The sequence below is a fragment of the Nuphar pumila genome, chromosome 9 (genome assembly GCF_984573655.1).
Source record: "Nuphar pumila chromosome 9, dmNupPumi1.hap1.1, whole genome shotgun sequence".
Classification (NCBI taxonomy): Eukaryota; Viridiplantae; Streptophyta; class Magnoliopsida; order Nymphaeales; family Nymphaeaceae; genus Nuphar; species Nuphar pumila.
The window spans coordinates 23,693,445-23,707,122 of record NC_143257.1 but is presented as its reverse complement, the minus strand read 5'-3'; positions in this window follow the sequence as shown (position 1 = coordinate 23,707,122).

Here is a 13,678-nt window from a genome sequence, read left to right as displayed (position 1 = left end):
GTAATTTCTCCTTTTACCTTTTTTTTGTATTTTCTCATGCTTACACTGGTTTCTAATCTACAACAAGTTTCCTGTTTTCTTTAACTCAGTAACATTCTAGATGCTTTTAGTCCATTTTCATTGTTCATTTTACATAATTTTTTCTGTATGGTGCTTCCCTGCTGAGTGTGATATTTTGATCATCTTTCCACTTCCTGTCTCATAGTCCACCTGTTGTACAACGCACTTGCCTCACATTTTACAAGCACTTGACATCGAATGGCATCCCTTCTCAAATATGAGGGGAAGTCTTCATTAACGTGAAAATAGCTTTTATACAACAACATACCTTTCTCTAGCCTTACCTGCCTTTATTATTGAAGATAAGATTTCAAGTTGGCATCTGACTCACGTGGTTTTACTGTTATGACATCTGTCTTGCTTTGCTTCCATATTTGGGGCAATTCTGCTGAAGCTATCCACGGTCAAGATTACCTCAAAACACAGTGAAGCTCTGCAGAGAAGGTTCGGGTGGTCATTTGCATATTAAAAACCATATGCCATGAATCTCTTTCATTGGATTCAGATCCTAAAGACATGATAACATAGTCATTCAGCTGGGTATAAACGTGATACTGCCTTAGTCATTTATGGTAAGAGAATTCTTCATTCTTTTGCCAGTACATATGTTCTGTGGAGGATAAAGTTAAAGGAGTTGGAGCAAAAACAGAAAGGTATATGATTTCTCTCTTCAAGGAATGCATCAGAAACAGATATCTGTCTCATGGAAGACAAATCCAGTGGCAATCACCCAATCTAGACATACAACCCAATCCTGCAATCCAAAACTGTTTGGATATATTTGTTCTGAAAATGTGGTAGTATACCAGAAGCTCGCTCTGGGGTGTGGAGTTGTCAGTTTCTTGCAACCTTTGTCTGTTTTTTGTAGAATATTCCTATCAAGGAATATGTCAAATACAACCTCTTTGTAGATGCACTCAGCCTTCATAAGTTCATGCTAAAAGTTGGGGTAAAGCTAGATTAATTTCATCTTTCCTTTTGTCCTGAGAGCATGTGGTGAATTATCCTCCTTAGATGATGGAAAAGATATCCACCGTTGCATTCCTGGTGATGACTTCATAGCAAATGCAGTTGTCTACAATGCTCTGATTGCCATAAGGTAGGGAGACATCAAGGGTGCTTGTGATGTATTCAGCGAAGTACTAGCTAATCAGAGGGATGTCGTCTCACGGAATCTAATTGTGGCAGCTTGTGTTCAAAGTTGGTAATTCAGAGATTGGTACATTGATGTTCTCAAGGCTGCAGGAGAATAATAAAAGAGGTTTCAGGTGCAATAGCCAATGATCTCACACTCATACCACTTCTTTCAGCATGTGCTTCTGTTGGAGTATTGGTTTAAGGGAAGGAAGTGCACGGTCATAATGTCAAGCGTTATCCGATTGATGGCAGCCAACCAGGAAATGACATGCTGAGTAATGATCTTATCAACATGTTCATGGTTATATGGATTGTCATGATCAGCGATCATGCTCCAAATGGAGATGCTCTACAGTTGGAAATTCCGATCTATGGTAATACGTAGGATCGAAGTCAGATGCCCTGTCAAGTTTGGTCTATTGCTGTGTTGCAGGACATATTTTGTTCACCATTTAGACGTTGAGCTCTTCAGAACATACTCTGCAATGAAATCAAGCTTTGGGGCTATTTGTTGTGTCTTCCCAGCACTGTGGTGGCTTCCAGTGGCTTCATTGCACAACAATTTTAAGGCTACTTCCCACCTCTTGCAGCAGCATATCCCAGTGTCACTACTTGCGCCCCTATACCAGCCTACAAGTCAACACCTTTACTCCATTACCTGTCAGTAGGGATATGATGCATACCATGATCATAGCTGGCTTCATGGCACAGTAATTTTAAGGCCCCTGTACCAGCCTACAGCAGCACATCCCAGTGTCACTACTTTCACCCTTGTACCAGCCTACAGCAGCACATCCCAGTGTCACTACTTTCACCCTTGTACCAGCCTACATGTCAGCACCTTTACTCCATTACCTGTCAATAGGGATATGATGCATACCATCATCATAGCTGGCTTCATGGCACAACAATTTTAAGGCTGCTTCCCACCTCTTGCAGCAGCATATCCCAGTGTCACTACTTGCGCCCCTTTACCAGCACATAGGTCAGCACCTTTACTCCATTACCTATCAACATGCACCTGTACACCTCCATTTGTTTTATGCCTTTGCATACCATCAGCATAGCTGTGATTTGTATCTTCCATTTGCATGTTTTATGTGAATCCTGTGCAATTCACGCAAGTAACCCATAATGGTCATATTGAAAATAAAAAAATATATATATATATAATAACCAGATAAAGGCCCAGCTGGGCCTTAGTCCTTTCTTTTTAGAACTTTGTAGGATCTATATCAGTAATTTGTATCACCGTCAATACTACATTCTATTTGCCATTTCTGCGTTGATCTACAAGTTATTTGCATATTATATTTTCCATTAGCCTACCAATTGATCAGTTAACTTATTGCTCCATCATCATCATATTATTAGTTTACCAACTCATGTTCATCATCTTTTTTTTTATATACTTCACCTATATACACCTCTTGTGATTGTATATACATCCAGTCCTTACCCAATATACATCTGCAACCTCTCACGATAGCTCAATTTTGTTGTCTTTATGACTCCCCATGCTCCTCTTTTTCATCTTTTAGGTTGTAGCAAAGTCTACTTTGTAATCATTAGGTATCCTATTTGCTTTTTCTCAGCATTTTATCCTAATACCCCTTTCTTTTTGCTATTCACACCTGTCACTATATATTCTATTAACATACTGTTATATATTTCATTGGTCTGCTGCAAAGTGTCTGGTCAACTGGTTGTGGTGTATTCCATCAAGGTTCTAACTTATCACACATCTCATCACTGTGCACATAATTCCTTCACTTCCCTCACAATCCATTGCACTCATTCTCTTGCATATAGATACTGCATATATATATATATATATATATATATATATATATATATATATATATATATATATCAGCATATTGTCTCACATGTACATTCTCCCTCACTTTGATTTCCTGTGTCATTAATATTTGATGTATATTGTTTCTTTGCTGTAAATATAACACTCAGTACCTCCTACTGTCATCACCTAATGTTATATCTTTCACTGTAGCATCAACCATCAGCACATACCTTGCATGAAAGGCTCATTCATTTCCCACAGTTGTATGACCATTTTAATGGCTGTCATTACTTTATCTGTCTTCCATCTATATATATATATATATATATATATATATATATATATATATATATATATGTGTGTGTGTGTGTGTGTGTGTGTGTGTGTGTATCATCATATATGCTCTCTCAGGTAGGTTTTCATTAGTTTAGAGATTAATACGTAAATATCTTCAATAGTGAAGCATGTTTTCCCATTAATTTAGCATATTACAGATGTTCCCACTTGGATCTTAGATATATGCATATTGGCTTTCAATATGATATCCCTTTCCTATATTATTTGTATTAACTCATCTTTTGTAGGACAATATATGAAAAATGCCATTTTTTTCTTAGCTTAAAAATTATAAAGTCAATTCCAGTTTCCAAGTTACAATACTAAATTTCCATTTTCTGCATTAGATTAGAATGCATGAGCATGCATTTCTCTAGAATTGCTTGTCTGTCATATCATTTTCCTCTTAAATTTCAAAGATTCACAAATGGAAATACGAATGGCACGTGCACCATTCTAACAAAAGGTGATTAAATCCTAAGTTGATGATTTACATCAATGGCCATAGTCAGGATGTGAACAAAACTTAGAATTTTCATCTTTTATGGAATAACATTAGATCCACACTGGATACAACAACAACAACTACGCCTTCATCACAAAACAATTGGGTCTCTTTCTAAAAATCATCATATTTTAATATTTTCTTCTTTTATCAGAGTTTAACTTAAAATTAACTCAAGATATATATCAATGGACATAGTCAGGATATATTGAGAGTTAATTTCATTTAAAACTCTATAAAAGCACAAAAATATGCTTTATTTTTCACTTGAATTTAAATATAGATTATTATATAATACATTCAATGACTATAGTCAAGGATGTATTATATTTTCAATCTTATTTTAAATCATTTAAAGAATGAGATATGCTTTTCAAAATCCAATTTTAAATTCTTTAAATTCATGCATCATTTAGGATAGAATTGCATCATATTTTCAAAATTCTTTTCCAAAATCCAAGTTATCTCAAATATCCTTCTTTAATCTCTATTTCAATTCATTCTTCTATCTTATTTCAAAGATTTAAATTTCAATTTCAAAGTCCAATTTGACTTTGAAATTTCAAATTCAATTTTTTTCAAAATTCCATTTCCAAATTCAAGTCCAATTTCAAAGTTTAATTTAAACTTTGAAGTTTCTGATTCATCTTCTGATTTAAAATCAAGTTTATTTTTCTCATCTTCAAATTCAAAATCAAAGGTTGAGATTGATTCTGAATCTCAAAACTTGATCCTTCTTAAATTTTAAATTCAATCTGGGTTTTTAAAAAACCAGATCCATCTTCAAAAGTCCCGTTTTGACTTTCAGAATCCAAATCCAAAGTTAGATCCTAATCCCAACTTGGATTCAAATTTCCAAGTACAATCTCCACTTTTGGATCTCATACTTCAGATCCAATCCCCATTTAGGATCCTAGATCCAGAATTCAACCTCATCTTGGATCTCAGACTTCAGATCCAAAATCCCTTTAGGATCCAGAATTCAATTCCATCTTGGATCTCAGACTTCATATTCAAATTCTCTTTAGGATCCAAAATTCAATTCCATCTTGGATCTCAGATTTCGTATCCAAATTCCATTCCAAATTTCGGATACAATTCCATCTTGGATCTCGAACTTCAGATTCAAATTCCATTTTAGGATTCAGACTGTGGATTCAAATTCTATCCTGATCTCCGAATTTCAAAATCCAATTCCACTCCCATCTGGACCTCTTAAATCTATTTCTATTTTTAAATTCTATTTGGATTGCTCAAGTTCAAATTCCATCCTGATTTCCAACCTTAAATCTAGAATTCAATTACACTTCAAATATTCATTTCCTCTCCTAAATCTAAGTTTAAAATTCAAATTCAAAGTCCATTTCTGACTTTGAAGCTTCATCTCTTTTTCCAATCATTCTTTTCAAAATTCAAAGATTTATTTTCCCAACTCTGATCATTTCAAAGACTTAGAACTTCAAATATCTTTTCTGATCTATCTCAATTTCTAAGTTAGATTCAACCATTTCTTGATTCTATTATCAAATTCATCTTAGAAATACTTGGAGATTTACAAAATCATTTTTTTAAAGAGCATACATCCTTGCATCTGCACAAGCATGATTCTTTGTGCATTTAGACTTAGGATAAATTCTTAGATAATATTTAGGCAAAGCAAAAAGGCATAAATTTGATCCTTGGTTCGATTACCCCTGGTAAAGGCGCCAAGAACGGTCGAACCTTGTACCGACGAGTGAATCCTGTCTCTCCAATTTTCCCGCAATATTTTCAAAACGGAGGTGAGTTATTTTCTGAAATATTTTCAAATCCAGGTGAAGTGATACCCCGCAAAAGAGTTCCTCTTCTTTTCTTTTCTCTTCTCTTCTCTCTTCTTTTCTGTCTTTTCTTTTCTCCCTTTAAAAAGGAGGAAATAGAGACTGGAATGGAAAAGAGAAGAAAGAGAGAGAAATATACAAGAGAAAATTTTTTGCTATGATCACAGTTTTGGCGACCGTGATGGGACACGCCTTCATCCTGTCGAATCTATGCCTTTTTGCTTTACTTTGATATTATCTAAGTCTTTATTCTATAAATGTCAGCTTCATTTCCATGCAAACCTTGGGGGCCTAGACTCTGTCCTAAGCTGACATCATTACATATAGGATCTAAGTATGGTTTGGTAGGACCATATTGAGGAGATTATCCATGTTCACATTAGACTTTAGGTCTGAAATACAACTCTCCTCAATTCTAGGGATTGAATGCAGACAATGTATGCAAGTGTATGCTTCTTTTCATTTAAATTCTATCTCTTTTCGGACTTGCATTAGAGCTTTCTGGTTTTATTGCATGTTGAATATATTTTTGAAAACATCCCTACCAATATTGTCTCGGTCTTCACGTTGCTGGGCTGTCTCACTGAACCATAGTTCGGGAGAGAGCCTCACAACTGGGCCACTTATTTGGGTTCGCGCCCCCCTACCACGTACCTAAGGGCCATAGTCTGAGGTATATCGGTAGGTGCTCAAGGATGTTGGGAAGCCATTACCTTAGAACCAGAGAAATATATTTATGCCACATACTTCGAGCTTCGGCTTGAGTATATCGGCATACCTTGATTGGAATCATATGATCTAAATCTTAGAGTTAGGATTAAGGTCTTACAAGCCATTTCAAATATTGCATATAGAGTCAGCCTTAAGGAGTGTTGTTTGTGCATCCTCGCTTATATATCTGTGATTGTATGATATTTTATATCTTCCTTATATTTTCCAAAACCCTGGGTATATATTATTCAAAAAAATTCTCTTTTTTTTAAAACCCAGGTGTATTTTCCTTTCTCTTTTTCTAAATTTCTTTATAATTCTTCTAATCCTGCCTGCAAGTTCTTAAAATTTTAAATCTTTATTCTCAAATTCCATTTTTCCTCCTATTTTTCTTCTGATTTTATATTCTTGTTTATATTTTTATAAATAAAATCTCTTCCCGTCAAGAGATATCCTTTTCAAAATAGCATTTTCCTTTGTATTTTAGTTGATTACTCTCCCTCGTAGAGTAACAACGCATTTGTCATAGATTCTGTAGCAACTCAAATCCCTGGTAATGGGATGTCATTTTGTCAACCTAAATTCCTTCTTTTGTCAAAATTTCTTTCAAATTCTTTATTTTAAATATCTCATTTTTTAAAGTTCCCCCTATTTTTCTTAAATAACATTCTTCAAATATTATTCTTTCTTCGAAGTTATACTGGGGCATTTTTTTTAATATATATATAGATATATAAATTCATATTTCAAAAATCTGTTGCAGGCAGGATCAGACAAAATCGTTTTCTCAAATCTTATAAATTTTTAGTTAATTCTGTTATCTTTTTTTCGGTTTCATTCATTTTATTCATATTTCTATCAAGTTTACATCAATTTTATCAAATTTTATCAAGTTTTATCGAATTTTTCCTCAATTTTATTAAATTTTATCTATTCTTTACCCTTTCAGGTTAAGGGATAAACCTGACCCTCGTTGTCCGAGGTATACCCTTTCAGGTTAAGGGATAAACCTGACCCTTGTTGTCCGAGGTGTTCCCATTCAGGATAAGGGATAATCCTGAAACCCCTCATAGGAGCAATAAGGCTACCTGTGAGAATTCTTTTGTAAAGACAATTTTTCAATTTTTCTCGATTTTGTAAATGTCTATCAATTTCTCTTTATTATTTTTCCCCAAAAAAATTCTATTCTTTCTCCTACCCTTTCAGGTTAAGGGATAAACCTGATGCCTCCTTTCCATGAGGTATTCTTTTATTCTTTCTTCCCGCTCAGGTTAAGGGATAAACCTGACCCTCGTGGTCCGAAGTGTTCCCATTCAAGATAAGGGATAATCCTAAAACCCCTCGTAGGAGCAATAATTCTACCTACGAGAATTCTTTTACAAATACAAGTTTCCTTAATCTTTATTGATTTTCTAAATTTATATCAAATTCTCTTTATTAATTTTTCTTGAATCCTATTTTCTTTTTCCCAATCAGGATAAGGGATAATCCTGAGACCCCTCGTAGGAGCAATAATGCTACCTACGAGAATTCTTTTGCAAATACAAGTGTCCTCAGTCCTTATTTTTCTAAATTTATATCAAATTTTCTTCATTAATTTTCCTTAAATTCTATTCTTTTCCCATTCAGGATAAGGGATAATCCTGAAACCCCTCACAGAAGCAACAAGGCTATCTGTGAGTATTCTTTTCAAAAACAAAAATTGTCATAAATTTATTCGATCTTTCTCCACTTTTTATAAATTTTATTCTTTCCCCCTTTCAGGTTAAGGGATAAACCTGAACCTCGACATTTGAGGTATTCTTTTTTTCATTCAGGATAAGGGATAATCCTGAAAACACTTATAGGAGCAACAATGCTACTTGTGAGAATTCTTCTACAAAATAAATTTTCATCATTTTTTCTCAAATTTTCTCCATTTTTATCAAATCTTCATCAAATTCTATCCTTATATCTTCTCAAATTTTATTCTTTCTTCTCCCCGTTCAGGATAAGGGGTTAATCCTGAAAATTGGACCGCATACAACTAAATCTGTTGGTCCATCTAAATCATAAATCATAAATCATGAATCATAAATCTTGTCATATCCCTTCTAAATTCAAGTCTCAGATCATCTCTTTACAAAAATATTCTTTTCTCTTTCAGGTTAAGGGATAAACCTGAATCATTTTTTTCTAAATTCTCATCAAACGTCTATTTTATTGCCCATTCAGGATAAAGGGATAATCCTGAAAGTAGACCACATACAATTAGTTAGGATGGTCTATTAAATTCTAAATCTTTGTCAAGGATCTTCATTATTCCAAATTTGATTTGCAAGTTGAATCCTTTGAAAAACCCAGTCCTCACACGGGTTACTTCTCAAAATCTTCAAATCTAAAGATCAAGTTCATTCACAAAAATCAGTCCTTGTGTTGTTTGTCTCTCAGAAAGTCTCAATCTTAGATCAGGTCATTAAATGAAAAGTCCCAGCTACTTCGTTGGTCGATAAATGAAAGGTCCCAGTTTTTACTGGTCGTTAAATGAAATGGTCCCAGCTACTTCACTGGTCGTTAAATGAAATGTCCCAGTTTTCACTGGCCGTTAAATGAAATGTCAGAGCTACTTCGTTGGTCGTTAAATGAAATGTCCCAGTTTTCACTGGTCGTTAAATGAAAGGTTCCAGCTACTTTGCTAGTCGTTAAATGAAATGTCCCAGTTTTCACTGGTCGTTAAATGAAATGTTCCAGCTACTTCGCTGGTCGTTAAATGAAATGTCCCAGTTTTCACTGGTCGTTAAATGAAATGTCCCAACTACTTTGTTGGTCATTAAATGAAAGGTTCCAGATCCTTCACTGGTCGTTAAATGCAATGTCCCAGTTTTCACTGGTCGTTAAATCAAAGGTTTCAGTCTTTTTTGGTCATTAAATAAAAAGCCCCAGCTCCTTCGCTGGCCGTTAAATAAAATGTCCCAGTTTTACTGGTCGAAATTTCCAAAATAAAAAATTCAACTCAAGGTCTCATTAAAATCTATATTGAGTGATTATTTCACATAGAATTCATGAAAACTTTGCCAATTTGCTAAAAGCATGTGTTGATTCCAAACATCTTACTGCACAAAAGAATCACCTCTGATTACCTCTAGTATTCTTTCCAAAAAGGTGAAACTTTTTGCGAAAAAGGGATAAAATTCAAATCTTTTTCCCTATTGATCAACCAAAAGGATGTAAGAAATGAAAGTGCAGTAGGATCGAGGCAACAAGCACTAGAGGGGGGGTGAATAGTGCTTTTAAAAATTGTCTGCGGAATATAAACGTATTTTGCAATTTGAAAAGCAATCACACAAAGGAACACAAGATTTTATCCTGGTTCGGTCTTTCCCGACCTACATCCAGTCCCCAAGCAAAACCCGCTTGAGATTTCCACTATCAACCTTGTGTAACTACAAGATCATACAAACCAAATCCGGTCCCACTTTCAGTAACACACCTACTGAAAGCAAACAACTCCTTTAAACCAAGGAGTCCTTTATTTTACAGAAAATAAGTAACAACTTACAATACAACATATGAGCATTTCTTTTGAATGCAAATGAGATGCAATTGGCTTTTGAGGTTGTTGAAATACTCTACTCACAAATTCACTATCTCTCAAAGGATTTTGAGTGAAAAACTGAAGTGAAAATATCAAGTGAGTGAGAAAATAAATACTTGAATGAATAGGAGTGAAAAGCAAGAAGTAATTCAATTGGATTTCATGTTTTTGAGTGTAGAAAGCACTCATATTTATAGTTGAAAGATTTCATACGTTGAAGGTATGAAAGGGTGTCAAAATAGTCCATTTTGAATGATCAAAACGCTTGAAAAACGAAAAGACATGCCTTTTTTAAGTTTCAGGAAAAACGACAAAATTGGTCGACTGAAACAGTAGTTAGTCGACTAATAGTTAGTTATTAGTAGACTGACAGTTATCGTCGGTCGACTGATCTGTTTATCGAGCCGTTTGAAAATCTGAACTTTTGAAACTTAGTCGACTAGAGATAATATTAGTCGACTGATAATATCATCAGTAGACTGAAAAACCTTTCAGTCGACTGCTGCTAAAATCTTCTGAAAAACATACATTCTGTCCGGTCGACTGATAAAAGCATTAGTCGACTGCTGCTAAATTTTTAGAAAACACATGTTTTGTCCAGTCGACTGATAAAACCATTAGTCGACTGCTGCTAATTTTCCAAAAAACAGACATTCTGTCCAGTCGACTGATAAAACTTTTGGTCGACTAATTTGACAAAAATGACTTTTTAGAAAATATGTCGCGAAAGGATTAGTCGACTGGTAAGTCTATTGGTTGACTAATAAACACGAAAATTTAAGAAAAGTGTTTTCTAAAAAGATTTTCAAGAGGGGTTCTTTTAGAAAAGTTTTTCGAAAGACTTTTTAGGTAAAGTACAACCTAAATATGTACTCTAAGTAAGGCTCTTACAAGAATCTAAGACTTTAAATGAATTTAACATTTGCACACTAGTCTTCAAAGATTCTTCATCGAATTCTTCAATGTCTTCATTGCCTTAGCTCAAATGCAGTTGATTTCACTTGCTCATCATCAAAACCTTGTACTTAAAGTATCATGTATGGCTTTATTGTCGTAACAATCTCCCCTTTTTTGATGATGACAAACTTAATCAAAGATGAAGCATTTAGATGCATAGATGAAGATTTTACTCTCCCTATCAATATGCTGCAAAACATTAAAAGTTAGCACATTTAAAGCACATATATCACATATTGATTGGTTTGCATTTCTATCATTACTTCATGAAATTTTCTGTGTTTTCACATGATGTAATTTCCATGTCATAATGCAATATGCAATATGCAATATGCAATATGCAATATGCAATATACAATTTCTATATTTTTCTCCCCCTTTGTCATAATAAAAAAAAAAAGGGCAGAAATAGTATAAGCAAAATGGAGATACAAGCTTAAAATATTACAACCCATAAAGTATCAAAGTTTAGTAAAGACTTATCATAAAGATCAGAAAAGTTGGTTGAGCAAATCCTTAATTGCAGTCACATCTTTCTGAATCGAAGAAAGTTGTTGAGTCACATCTTCACGAAAAGTGTGTTAACGCAGCTCCAATGCTTCCAGTCGCTGCAAAGCTTCATCATTGTATTGACTTGTAGAAAACTTCTTTCTTTTTGCATGAGATGAAGATGTCACAGAAGGTGAAGGTTCAGAAATTGATGGTTCAGTTTGATCAACATTTAAAGGAGGCAGATATTTAATTTTCATTCTTTTAAAAATAGTTTGATCAAAGAACTCTTTTTGCTCAATATATTTTTTATTTGTTAAAGGAACTTTGAAATCTCTAAAAATACGAGTTAGAAGACATCCATAAGGAAAAAATTGTTTTTGTTTCCATAAATTAGTAAAATACACGTTGGCCCAATTTACAGAAATATTTCCAAATAAAACATAAAGAGTCGTAGATAGATCTGTGGAATAGTAATAAAAAAAACCAATTTTAGGTAGAACATTGTGGGCAAGGATTCGTCCAGCAATGCATGCACGAGTTTGAAGATTAGTATTTTTGAAAGGAGGGCAGTGAGGTGCACCTGGAAGAAGAATTTGTTCAAAAATTCTTTCATCATTCAGTTCAACAGTGTTGAAAAGAGTGTTTGAAGATGGAATTTCTAGGATTTCTCCAAGTAGTTTTGAATCAAACTCAATTTCAACATCACGAACAAGAGATGACAGAACTTCTGTTTCATGATCCATATTTAAATTTGTATAAAACAAGTGAATCATATAAGGATAATGAAGGGTATATGCATAGGCATCAAAAAGATGTAAAATTTCTGGAAATAATTCTCTTATTCTGTAACGAGAAAACAGGTGAAACAGTACATTTCGACCTGATAGAATAGGTAGTGCGGAAATTGATCCAAATGTATCATATAAAAGAGGATTTCGAAGTAATCTGAGAGAAAATCCATGTCTTGAAGAAGGTGTAGGAGGAGGAGAACCTAAACCTTTTGCAGATGCAGACTTCGAACGAGGCATGGTTAAAAAAAATTTATTTACCAAAAAGAATGTCGGCTTCCAAACGATGTCCAACAGAAGGAAAATGTTGTCCGGAGTTGTGAAACAGGAATAGAGGAGGATATGATGGCTGACGGCGGGTGAGAAGGCTGCCACAAGGGGATTCCGGCAATGGTTGAAGATACACCGTCACGACAAGAGGATTCCTGCGTGTTTTGAAGATGCGCCAATTACTGCAAGAGAATTCTGGCGTTTCCCGGTCACGGCCAGAAGATTCCGGCGTCTCCTTGTCACAGTAAGAAAATCCTGGCGAGGATAGGATCGAATGACACTCCAAGGGTTTTTTGGAAGAGAGAGAAGAAAGAGAAAGAGGGTTTTCGTTTTAAGGGTTTCGTTTTTAAGAAAAACGAAAAGGTGTGAAAATGAAACAATGCCTTTTAAAAAAAAATGGGTGTTAAAAAAAATCCAAGGGGTATCGGGTCCCTTCAGTTAAAATTTAAAAAAAAAAAATTAGTCGACTAAAACTTTATCGGTCGACTAAGAATGTGTGACTCATTCTAAACATCAGTCGACTAGAAATATATTGGTCGACTAATATGGTGCGATTCATTCTAAAATTTTAAAGCATCAGTCGACTAAAATTTTATCGGTCGACTAATACAGTGCTATTTTGAGATTTTGTTCAAAAATCAGCATTTTTATAAATCCAAAAATGAGCAAATACCTAGTTCTCTCCTAATTCTCATAAAATCTTCATTTTTAAGAGGTTTAGTGAAGATATCGGCATGTTGTTCTTTAGTGGAAATAAAATTTAACGCAATATCTCCTTTTAACACATGATCTTTTAAGAAATGATGTCTAACTTCAATATGCTTAGTTCTTGAGTGCTGGACAGAATTTTTAGAAAGATTTATAGCACTAGTGTTATCACAATAAATAGTTGTTGTGGAGTACTTCAAACCAAAATATTTTAAGGTCTGTTTCATCCATAGTACTTGTGAACACGCTAAACTAGCTGTTATATATTCTGCTTCAGTTGTTGAGAGTGACACTGAATTTTGTTTTTTACTAAACCAAGAGACTAAGGAATTTCCTAAGAAATGACAAGTTCCACTAGTACTCTTGCGATCAGATTTACTTCCTGCAAAATCTGCATCACTATACGAAACTAAATCAAAGGAAGATGATTTTGGGTAAAACAAACCGAAATCTGAAGTATCTTTCAAATAACGAAGAGTTTGTTTTACTGCAGTTAAATGAAATTCCTTTGGATTAGCT